Below are 12,331 nucleotides of genomic sequence, written 5' to 3'. Positions count from 1 at the left end.
AGCTTCATATGTGAAGGAGAAATAAAATCCTTTACGAACAAGTAATTGCTCAGAGATTTCATCACCACCAGGCCTGCTTTACAAGAGCTCCTGAAAGAAGCACTAAACACAGAAAGGAACAACCAGTACCAGACACTCCAAAAACATATCAAATGGTAAAGAGCATTGACACAATGAAGAAACTGCATCAACTAATGAGAAAAACTACAAGCTAGCATCAAAATGGCAGGATCAAATTCACACATAACAATATTAACCTTAAATATCAATGGGCTAAATGCCCCAATCAAAAGACACAGACTTGCAAATTGGATAAAAAGTCAAAATCCATTGGTGTGCTGTACACAGGAAACCCATCTCACATGCAAGGACACACATAGGCTCAAAATAAAGGGATGGAGGAAGATCTACCAAGCAAATGGAGAGCAAAGAAAAAAAAAAAAAGCAGGAGTTGCAATCCTAATCTCTGATAAAACAGACTTCAAACCAACAAAGATCAAAAGAGACAAAGAAGGGCCTTACATAATGGTAAAAGGATCAACGCAACAAGAAGAGCTAATGATCCTAAATATATACACACCTAATACAGGAGCACCCAGATACATAAAACAAGTTCTTAATGACCTACAAAGAGACTTAGACTCCCACACAACAATAGTGGGAGACTGTCTAATATTGACACTCCACTGTCAATATTAGACAGATCAACAAGACAGAAAATTAACAAGGATATCCAGGACTTGAACTCAGACCTGGACCAAGCAAACCTAATAGACATTTACAGAAGTGTCCACCCCAAATCCAAGAATATACATTCTTCTCAGCACCACATCATACCTACTCTAAAATTGACCACATAATTGGAAGTAAATCACTCCTCAGCAAATGCAAAAGAACAGAAATCAAAACAAACAGTCCCTTACACCACAGTGCAATCAAATTAGAACTCAGAATTCAGAAACTAACTCAGAACCACACAACTTCATGGAAACTGAACTGGCTCTTGAATGCTGACTGGATAAACAATGAAATGAAGGCAGAAAAAAAGATGTTCTTCAAAACCAACGAGAACGAAGACACAACGTACCAGAATCTCTGTGACACATTTAAAGCAGTGTCTAGAGGAAAATTTATAGCAATAAAGGCCCACATAAAAAGCAAGGAAAGATCTAAAATCGACACCCTATCATTAAAATTGAAAGAGCTAGAGGAGCAAGATCAAAAAAACTCAAAAGCGAGCAGAAGGCAAGAAATAACTAAGAACAGAGCAGAACTGAAAGAGACAGAGACACAAAAGACCCTTAAAAAAATCAATAAATCTTGGAGCTGGTTTTTTGAAAAGATCAACAAAATAGACAGACCACTAATAAGATTAATAAAAAAGAAAAGAGAGAATAATCAAATAGATGCAATAAAAAAGATAAAGGGGATATCACCACAGATTCCACAAAAATACAAACCATCATCAGAGATTACTACAAACAACTCTATGCACATAAACCAGTAAACCTGGAAGAAATGGATAAATTCTTGGACACTTACACCCTCCCAAGCCTAAACCAGGAAGAAGTCAAAACCCTGAATAGACCAATAACAAGGGCTGAAGTTGAGGCAGCAATTAAGAGCCTACCAACCAAAAAAAGCCCAGGTGCAGACGGGTTCACAGCCGAATCCTACCAGACATACAAAGAGGAGCTGGTACCACTCCTTCTGAAACTATTCCAAACAATCCAAAAAGAGGGAATCCTTCCCAAATCATTTTATGAGACCAACATCATCCTGATACCAAACCCAACAGAGACTCAACAAGAAAAGAAAATTTCAGGCCAATATCCATGATGAACATAGATGCAAAAATCTTCAATAAAATACTGGCAAACCGATTGCAACAGCACATCAAAAAGCTTATCCATCATGATCAAGTAGGCTTCATCCCAGGGATGCAAGGCTGGTTTAACATATGCAAATCTACAAATGTAATTCACCACATAAACAGAACCAAAGACAAAAACCACATGATTATCTCAATAGATACAGAGAAGGCCGTAGAAAAAATTCAACAACATTTTATGCTAAAAACTCTCAATAAACTAGGTATCGATGGAACATATCTCAAAATAATAAAAGCTATTTATGACAAACTCACAGCCAATATCATACTGAATGGGCAAAAACTGGAAGCATTCCCTTTGAAATCTGGTACTACACAAGGATACCCTCTCTCACCACTCCTATTCAATATAATATTGGATGTTCTAGCTAGAGCAATCAGGCAAGAAAAAGAAATAAAGAGTATTCAATTAGGAAAGGAGGAAGTCAAATTGTCTCTATTTGCAGATGACATGATTGTATGTTTAGAAAACCCCATCATCTCAGCCCAAAATCTCTTGAAACTGATAAGCAACCAGCAAAGTCTCAGGATACAAAATCAATGTGCAAAAATCACAAGCATTCCTATACACCAATAACAGACTTAAAGAGAGCCAAATCAAGAACCAACTGCCATTCACAATTGCTACAAAGAGAATAAAATACCTAGAGAATAAAATACCTAGATCCTACATCTAACAAAGGATGTAAAGGATCTCTTCAAGAAGAACTACAAACCACTGCTCAAGGAAATAAGAGAGGACACAAACAGATGGAGAAACATTCCATGCTCATGGTTAGAAAGAATCAATACTGTGAAAATGGCCATACTGCCCAAAGTAATTTATAGATTCAACACTATCCCCATCAAGCTACCTATGACCCTCTTCACAGAACTGGAAAAAAACATCTTAAACTTCATATGGAACCAAAAGAGAGCCTGCATAACCAAGTCAATTCTAAGCAAAAACAACAAAGCTGGAGGCATCATGCTACCTGACTTCAAACTATACTACAAGGCTACAGTAATCAAAACAGCATGGTACTGGTACCAAAACAGAGATATGAGCCAATGGAACAGAACAGAGGCCTCAGACGCAATGCCACACATCTACAACCATCTGATCTTTGACAAACCTGACAAAAACAAGCAATGGGGAAAGGATTCCCTATTTAATAAATGGTGTTGGGAAAACTGGCTAGCCATGGGCAGAAAGCAGAAACTGGACCCCTTCCTGACACCTTACACTAAAATTAACTCCAGATGGATTAAAGACTTAAACATAAGACCTAATATTATAAAAACCTTAGAAGAAAACCTAGGCAAAACCATTCAGAACATAGGCATAGGCAAGGACTTCATGACTAAAACACCAAAAGCATTGGCAACAAAAGCCAAAATAGACAAATGGGACCTAATTAAACTTCAGAGCTTCTGCACAGCAAAGGAAACAATCATTAGAGTGAACTGGAAACCAACAGAATGGGAAAAAAATTTTGCCATCTACCCATCTGACAAAGGATTTATATCCAGAATTTACAAAGAACTAAAACAGATTTACAAGAAAAGACAAATAAACCCATTCAAAAATTGGGGAAGGATATAAACAGACACTTTTCAAAAGAAGACATATATGAGGCCAAAAAACAGATGAAAAAATGCTCATCATCACTGGTCATTAGAGGAATGCAAATCAAAAGTACATTGAGATACCATCTCATGCCAGTTAGAATGGCGATCATTAAAAAATCTGGAGAGAAGAGATGCTGGAGAGGGGATGTGGAGAAATGGGAACACTTTTACACGTCGGTGGGAGTGTAAATTAGTTCAACCATGTGGAAGACAGTGTGGCGATTCCTCAAGGGCCTAGAAACAGAAATTCCATTTGACCCAGCAATCCCATTATTGGGTATATATCCAAAGGATTATCAATCGTTGTATTATAAAGACACATGCACACGTATGTTCATTGCAGCACTGTTTACAATAGCAAAGACCTGGAACCAACCCAAATGCCCATTGATGATAGACTGGACAGGGTAAATGTGGCACATATACACCATGGAATACTATGCAGCCATAAAAAACGATGAGTTCGTGTCCTTTGTAGGGACATGGATGAACCTAGAAACCACCACTCTCAGCAAACTGACACAAGAACAGAAAATCAAACACCGCATATTCTCACTCATAGACGGGTGTTAAACAATGAGAACACATGGACACAGGGAGGGGAGCATCACACACTGAAGTCTGTTGTGGGGGACTAGAGGAGGGACAGTTGGGGGTAGGGAGTTGTGGGGGGATAACATGGGGAGAAATGCTAGATATAGGTGATGGGGATGGAGGCAGCAAACCACATTGCTATGTTTGTACCTATGCAACAATCCTGCATGTTCTTCACATGTACCCCAGAACCTAAAGTGCAATACAATATATATTTAAAAATAAATAAATAAATAAAATAAATTTTAAAAATACTGAAATAAATTGAAGGGGACACAAAAAAATGGAAAAATATTCAATGTTCATGGATTGGAACAATCAATGTTGTTACAATGTCCCTATCACCCAAAGCAATCTACAGATTTAATATAATACCTATTAAAATACTAATGACATTCTTCCCCAGAATAAAAAAAAATTCTAAAATTTATATGAAACCACAAAAGTCCCAGAATAGTCAAAGCTATCCTAAGGAAAAGAAACAAAACTGGAGAAATCACATTACCTGACTTTGAATTATACTACAGAACTATAGTAACCAAAACAGCATGGTACTAGCACAAAAAAATGAAGTAGACCAATGGAACAGAATAGAGAACCCAGAAACAAATCCACACACCTAGAGTGAAGTCATGCTTGACAAAACTACCAAGAACATACACTGAGGAAAGGATAGTCTCTTCAATAAATGGCATTGGGTAAACTGAATATCCATATACAGAAGAATGAAACTAGACTCCTATCTCTCACCATATACAAAAATCAAACAAAAATGAATTAAAAGACTTAAATCTGGCTGGGCACAGTGGCTCACACCTGTAATCCCAGTACTTTGGGAGGTCGAGGCAGGCAGATCACTTGAGATCAGGTGTTCAAGACCAGCCTGGCCAACATGGTGAAACTCTTTCTCTACTAAAAATACAAAAAAAAATTGCCAGGTGCGGTGGTGGGTGCCTATAGTCCCAGTTACTTGGGAGGCTGTGGCAGGAGAATTGCTTGAACCTGGGAGATGGAAGTTGTGGTGAGCCAAGATTGTGCCACAGCATTCCAGCCTGGGTGATAGAGTGAGCCACATGGAACTGTGAGTCCATTAAGTCTTTCTTTTGTAAATTGCCCAGTCCCATGTATGTCTTTATCAGTAGTGTTAAAAAGGACTAACAAAGCTATTTTGGCAGGCTGGTTTCAAACTCTTGGCCTCAAGTGATCTGCCTGACTCAGCCTCCCAAAGTGCTGAGATTATAAATGTGAGCCACTGTGCCCAGTCTACACAATTCTTTTGACTCTTTTGGACATTTGAAATTTTTCACAATAAAATATTGGGAAAAAATAGGGTTAAGAGATATAATTTAATTATGAGAAATTAATAAAGATACATGAAAAAGGCTAAGCATGGAATCAAAGTGATTATTAACATCATTATACTCAAGACAAATTCTTGCTGCAGTTTAGTCCTCCTTTCAGGAACTTTTTTCCAAGATCTATATTTATGACCAAGAAGTGTGTCTTATATCCAGGAAGCTTTCTTTTTCTTTCTTTCCTTCTTTTTGCCTTAAAGAATGACTGCAACACTTCCTAAGATTCTTGGACATGTTAGATAGACATTTTGTGAACTCATTCAGTTGTTTGCCATTTATACAGTAAGTATTTCCTGGCACAGTACACAGCAGTGGAGATACAGTCATAAAAAACACAATCCTTAACCAACTGACTTTATAATCTAGCTAAGGAGAGAGAAGAGGGTAGAAAAATAGAGTCTTATGACAAAGTATAAAGTGCTATACGACATGTTCAGCATTATAGCACTATCGTATTACAGTGTATTATAGGACCACAAAAGAATAGAAGGCAATCCAACATGGCCTCCCTGAATAAGTGAGAGGTGTTAGTGGTGGGGTGAAGGTACAGAAATTAACCAGGTAAAAAGGGGGTAGATGAATGTTTCAATTAAGGGAATCTCATAGGTAAAGTCTTAGAGGTGCCTAGTAATATGGTACATCTAAGAAAGAACAAGAAACTAGTGTTGAAAGCAAGTAGATGTCTGGAATAGGATGCTGATGCCCTGGTAAGAGAAGAAATTTAAGACATTTACAAAAGTAATCCATTACCAGCTGAAAGTGAGAAAAAAGCCAACATTATTTATCTGAATATTTCATTTAGAAATAGAGGGTTTTTAAGATTTTATTTGGCTTCACTTTTTGAACCCTTTGGAACAAAATTTTTAAGTTTGAATTATCCAAATTCAGTATAATTGCTTTAATTTGCTATTGCATTCAGCAAATAGGGTGAATGATGAAAACCAAGAAATACATACGTGGATGACATGAATACAATGAGTGAGGTACACAAGGAAACTTTTTACCAGTGATCCTCAAATTTCAGTGAGCACAAGTGGACTACTTAAAATGCCATTTTCTATCTCTCATCCTTGAGACTCTACTTTTTAACAAGACCACAGTGATTCTTTTAATTATCTGCAATAGAAATTTTAAACTTAATTGGAGAGAATACTATAACATTACCCACATACTCCTCACCCACCTTCCATAAATAAACACATGGCCAGTCTTGTTTCATCTACATTGCCACTCACCCTTCATCATAATTTATTTTTAAAATAATCCCAGATATCTTGACATTTTATCCATTAATATTTCAGTTTGTATCTCTAAAAAGAATGCAATTTTTTTGGCATTATCACAATACAATAATCATACCTAAAAACCCAAAGTGATCCTAATGTAACTGGTCCAGTCTCAGAAAAACTGGACTTGTGAAAGAGGGTAACAAGTCAGTGTCTAAGTGGACTACTTGGGAAGACATAACTTAATTTAATTCATCATAGATTCAAACTCTTAGTTCAAGAACAAGCAAGCTATTCAGTTATGTTTCTGAAACTGTCACTTTAAATATTCAAAAAAATATGTATTTACGGAAAGCATAAAGTTATCATACTGAATTTTTTTAAAAACACTTTTTCAGGGTTATTGATCTAAATTTTTTAAGGAAAAATAAGTTGTTTTGCTAAATAAATTTTTACACCTTATCAAACCTCAAAGAGGAAAGAACAAATTGCTCAATTTGCTTTTCCTCCAGAGTTACTTGGATTTCAGAGTTTAAAAATATTTTTCTCAATGAACCTCAGAAAAGTTTCCCAAAGTAATGAAGAACACAAAATGTGCCCTGATAAGCTCTTCACAATTTAATTAACTCCAGAGGAGAGAGATCCAAGATGGCTGATGATTAGCAGCTCGGGCACGTACCTCCCAGTGAAAGCGCAAAGAACGAGAGGACGCCACACTTTCAGACGAATATTAGTTGCTCACGGACCACGGGATTCCCAGTGGAGGAGCTCCACGGGTCGCCAGGGCGACTCTTGTGGCCGGCGTGGCGGTTTTGCTGGTGCCTTAGCACGCCAGTTCTTGGTGCAGAGTCCGGATATTCCCGGGCAGAAAAGCACCATCAATCTTAACACCGCTCTTTTGGCCGGCTCAGTGGATTGCTCAGATTTCGGCGCTGGGAATCAAAAAGTTGGACGTCAGAGACCCAGTTAGAAAGTCGGTAATTATAAAGACGACAGACGGACAAATATATAATGAAGGGAAGAAACCAGCGTAAAAAGGTAGAGAATACTCAAAATCAGAATGCCTCTCCCTCTACAGGGGATTGCAATTCCTCATCAGTAACGGAACAAGGCTTAATAGATTACACCGGTATTCCAATAACAGAAGCAGGTTTCCAAACGTGGGTGATAAGAAACTTCTGTGAATTAAAAGAACTTATTCTAACCCAATGCAAAGAAACTAAGAACCTTGAAAAAAGGTTTAACGAAATGTTAATGAGAATGGACAATTTAGAGAAGAATATAAGTAAATTGATGGAGCTGAAAAACACAACACGAGAACTTCGCGAAGCATGCACAAGTTTAAACAGTTGAATTGATCAAGCGGAAGGAAGGATATCAGAAGTCGAGGACCAGCTCAGTGAAATGAAACGAGAAGACAAAAATGCAGAAAAAAGGATGAAAAGGAATGAGCAAAGTCTCCAGGAAATATGGGACTATGTGAAAAGACCTAATTTACGTTTGATAGGTGTACCTGAATGTGATGAAGAGAATGAATCCAAGTTGGAAAATACTCTTCAGGATATCATTCAGGAAAATTTTCCCAACCTGGCAAGGCAGGGTAATATTCAACTCCAGGTAATACAGAGAACACCACAAAGATATTCTTCAAGAAGACCAACCCCAAGGCACATAATTGCCAGATTTATTAGGGTTGAAATGAAGGAGAAAATACTAAGGGCAGCTAGAGAGAAAGTTCAGGTTACCCATAAAGGGAAACCTATCAGACTTACAGCAGATCTCTCAGCAGAAACCCTACAAGCCAGAAAAGAGTGGGGACCAATATTTAACATCCTTAAAGAAAAGAACTTTCAACCCAGAATTTCCTATCCAGCCAAACTAAGCTTTATGTGCGAAGGAAAAATTAAATCTTTTGCGAACAAACAAGTACTTAGAGAGTTCACCACCACCAGGCCTGCTTTACAAGAGCTTCTGAAAGAAGCACTATACATATAAAGGAACAACCAATATCAGCCTTTCCAAAAATATATCAAAAAGCAAAGAACTTTAACACAATAAAAAATTCACATCAACTAATGGGCAAAACAGCCAGCTAGCATCAAATGCTGGTATTAAACTTACATATATTTTAATTGGATAAAAAGCCAAAACCCATCGGTATGCTGCATCCGGGCCCATCTTACATGAAACAATACACAAAGACTCAGAGAGAAGGAGGAAGATTTACCAATTGAACAGAGAGTAAAAATAAACTAATAAACAAAAAGCAGCAGATGCAATTCTCACCTCTGATAAAGTAGACTTTAAAGCAACAAAGATCAAAAGAGGCGAGGAATGACATTACATAATGGCAAAAGGATCAATGCAACAAGAAGAGCTAACGATTCTATAGATCAACGAGATAGAAAATTAACAAGGATATTCAGAACTTGAACTCAGACCTGGAACAAGTAAACTTAATAAATATTTATAGTACTCTCCACTTCAAATACACAAAACATACATTACCACCTCACACCTATTCCAAAGGTGACTATATAATTGGAAGTAAATCACTCCTCAGTAATCGCATAGCATTTCATAGGTTTAAATTAAATATTGGTTGGCTGTTTGTTTGTTATCTTCTTCCCTTACTCCTTCCTGATTACATCATTAAGTATAATTATCAGTATAAAAGAGGTTTTCAATACCCATTACTAAATTGCATTCTAGCCTGGGCAAGAAAGCAATACTCCCATTCTCTCTCCCTCTTTCTTTTCCTTCTCCCTCCTCCCCATTCTCTCTCTCTCTTTCTCTTCCTTTTTTCTTCTTCCTATTCTCTCTCTCTCTTTAAAAAAAAAAAAAAAAAAAAAAAAAAATTTAATTAACTCCAAATGCTAAAGAATCTTGCCATTTATAATTATATCCATAGAATGCACCATTTGAAAATCAAGCTTGGAGAAATCTGATTGCTTCAGTCATACTTCAGCTCCTTTCTTTTATCTGCTTTATCATCGCCACTCAAAACCAATATTTATAAAGTTCAAGTCAATATTTCCTTGACATTTTTATCTCCTTTCATCTGTTGCTTTAAAAACAAAAGGGAACAAAACTTTAAAAAAAAAAAAAAGAAGAAGAAGAAGAAGAAAAGAAAGGAGAAGCAGCTGCAACACCAAGCAGAAGAGGCAGGAACCAGAGTGTGAATAGTAGCCAGCTGGGTGGGCACCATGGCTGGGATCACCACCATTGAGGCGGCGAAGTGTAAGATTCAGGTTCTGCAGCAGCAGCAGGCTGATGATGCAGAAGAGAGAGCTAAGCACCTCCAGTGAGAAGCTGAGGAAAAAAGGTGGGCCTGGAACAGGCTGAGGCTGAGGTGGCCTCCTTGAACTACAGGATCCAGCAGGTTGAAGAGGAGCTAAATCACACTCAGGAGTGCCTGGCCACTGCCCTGCAAAACCTGGAAGAAGCAGAAAAAGCTGCTGATGAGAGTGAAAGAGGTATGAAGGTTATTGGTAACCAGGCCTTAAAAGATAAAGAAAAGATGGAACTCTAGGAAATCCAACTCAAAGTAGCTAAGCACACTGCAGAAGAGGCAGATAGGAAGTATGAAGAGGTGGTTCGTGAGTTGGTGATCACTGAAGGAGACCTGGAATGCACAGAGGAACTAGCTGAACTGGCAGAGTCCCGTTGCCAAAAAACAGATGAGCAGATCAGACTGACGGACAAGAATCTGAAGTGTCTGAGTGCTGCTGAAGAAAAGTACTTTCCAAAAGAAGAGAAATATGAGGAAGAGATCAAGATTCTTACTGATAAACTCAAGGAAACAGAGACCTGTGCTGAGTTTGCTGAGAGATAGGTAGCCATGCTGGAAAAGACAACTGATGACTTGGAAGACAAACTGAAATACACCAAAGAGGAGAATCTCTGTACACAAAGGATGCTGGACCAGACTCTGCTTGACTTGAATGAGGTAGAACACCCCAGTCCTATCCTACTGCTGCAGCTCCCTTTGTCCCTGACTCCGCCTGAGGCCAGCCTGCCCAAAGTTGACATTTAACTGAGGGCTGATCTTTAACTGCAGGGCTGCTTTCTACTTTCGTGGCCCCTCTTCCCCTGTTTCTTTTTTGCCAAACTGTCTCTGCCTCTTCCTGGAGATTCCAGCTGGGCTAGAGGCTGAGCACCTTTGGGAACAACATTTAAGGGAATGTGAGCACGATGCATAATGTCTTTAAAAGCATGTTGTGATGTACACATTTTGTAATTACCGTTTTTGTTGTTTTGTAGCAACCATTTGCAAAATATTCCAAATAATTCCACAGTTCTGAAGCAGCAATCTAAGCCCCTTCTCACTTTTAGAAGGTAACTTTTCAGCTTTATGTATATTGCCCTCTTCATAAACAAGAAAAGGTATAGGCCTGTCTTACTGAGAGCCAAATAGAGCCCAGGGAAAGACTCCACTATGAGAAATCTCATTGCTCTGTATGTTGGGAACCAGCCCAACCCCATACATGGGTGCCCTTAGTCCTGGCGGTGACGAGGGATTGAGAAAAGGAAATAAAGACAGAGAAAAAAGAGTAGAATTTACAGCATGGGTCAAGGGGACCAGTGCAAGCATGGGAACCACGTTGGCCGCGAGTTCTGGGCTCCAAACACTTTTATTATGTGCATAATCTCATTGATCTTATGGGTGTGGAACGAGAGGGTAAAGGAGTGCAGAGAGCACTTGAGATCCTTCTAAGACATGCAAAACTAGTGCTCTGAGCATTAACAGCACTTGAGATCCTTCTAATTCATGCTAAACTAGTACTCTGAGTTTATCACCAATTGTTATCAGGGTGCAGCTGCATCAGAAGTATAATCGATCAGAAGCCACACCCATGCATCAAGAGGTTTTTATCTACGGAGCATTGAGTACATAGAGCAATTAAAATCACTCCATATTCCAAGAGAACCCAGGCAGAACCTGAGGTGTTCCGTGATTTCTGCCCTGCAAGGCTTTTCTCCTCCTTGTCAGCTCCCATCTGCAAAGACCCTCCCCGATCTTGTGAGCAGAGGTTGCCTCCCTTCTCAGAGATCTTTACATAAGCCCTATTTAGGAGGCCCTCATACAGTCTCCATGTTGAGAAGGCATTCGTGGGACCAGAGCAGTATTCCCTGCTCTGCAACCACCCAGAGGTGTTCCCTGGTGTTACTGTGCTTTTGGATGGTCTTTACCTTAGGCCTCCTGTTGCCACTTGATTTCTAATTAACTGCACCAATAATATAGTTTAGTTTGGTGTTTAAACTTCAGTGTACTATGAGCCAAGCAAGCTTATAATTATTTAGCTAGAATTAACATAGGTGTCCCCCTGGCCATCTTGACCCACACTGTACAAAGTACCAGCCAAACCAGAAAGGTGATTCCAGGAGGAGTTAGCCAAACAACAACAAAAAAAAAAAAAAAAAAAAATGTGCTGTTCATGTTTTCAGCTTTAAGATATATTTGGACGGCCAGGCGCAGAGGTCTGTAATCCCATTACTTTGGGAGGCTGAGGCATGTGGATCACGAGGTCAGTCCAGACCAGCGTGACCAACATGGTAAAACACCGTCTCTACTAAAATGCAAAAATTAGCTGGGTGTGGTGGTGCGGGCCTCTAATCCCAGCTACTCAGGAGGCTGAGGCAAGAGAATCATT

This window comes from Aotus nancymaae, unplaced genomic scaffold, assembly GCF_030222135.1.
Source record: "Aotus nancymaae isolate 86718 unplaced genomic scaffold, 86718_ANA_hifiasm-v0.15.2.pri h1tg000025l, whole genome shotgun sequence".
NCBI classification, from domain to species: domain Eukaryota; kingdom Metazoa; phylum Chordata; class Mammalia; order Primates; family Aotidae; genus Aotus; species Aotus nancymaae.
Note: the sequence above shows the minus strand (reverse complement) of the source record.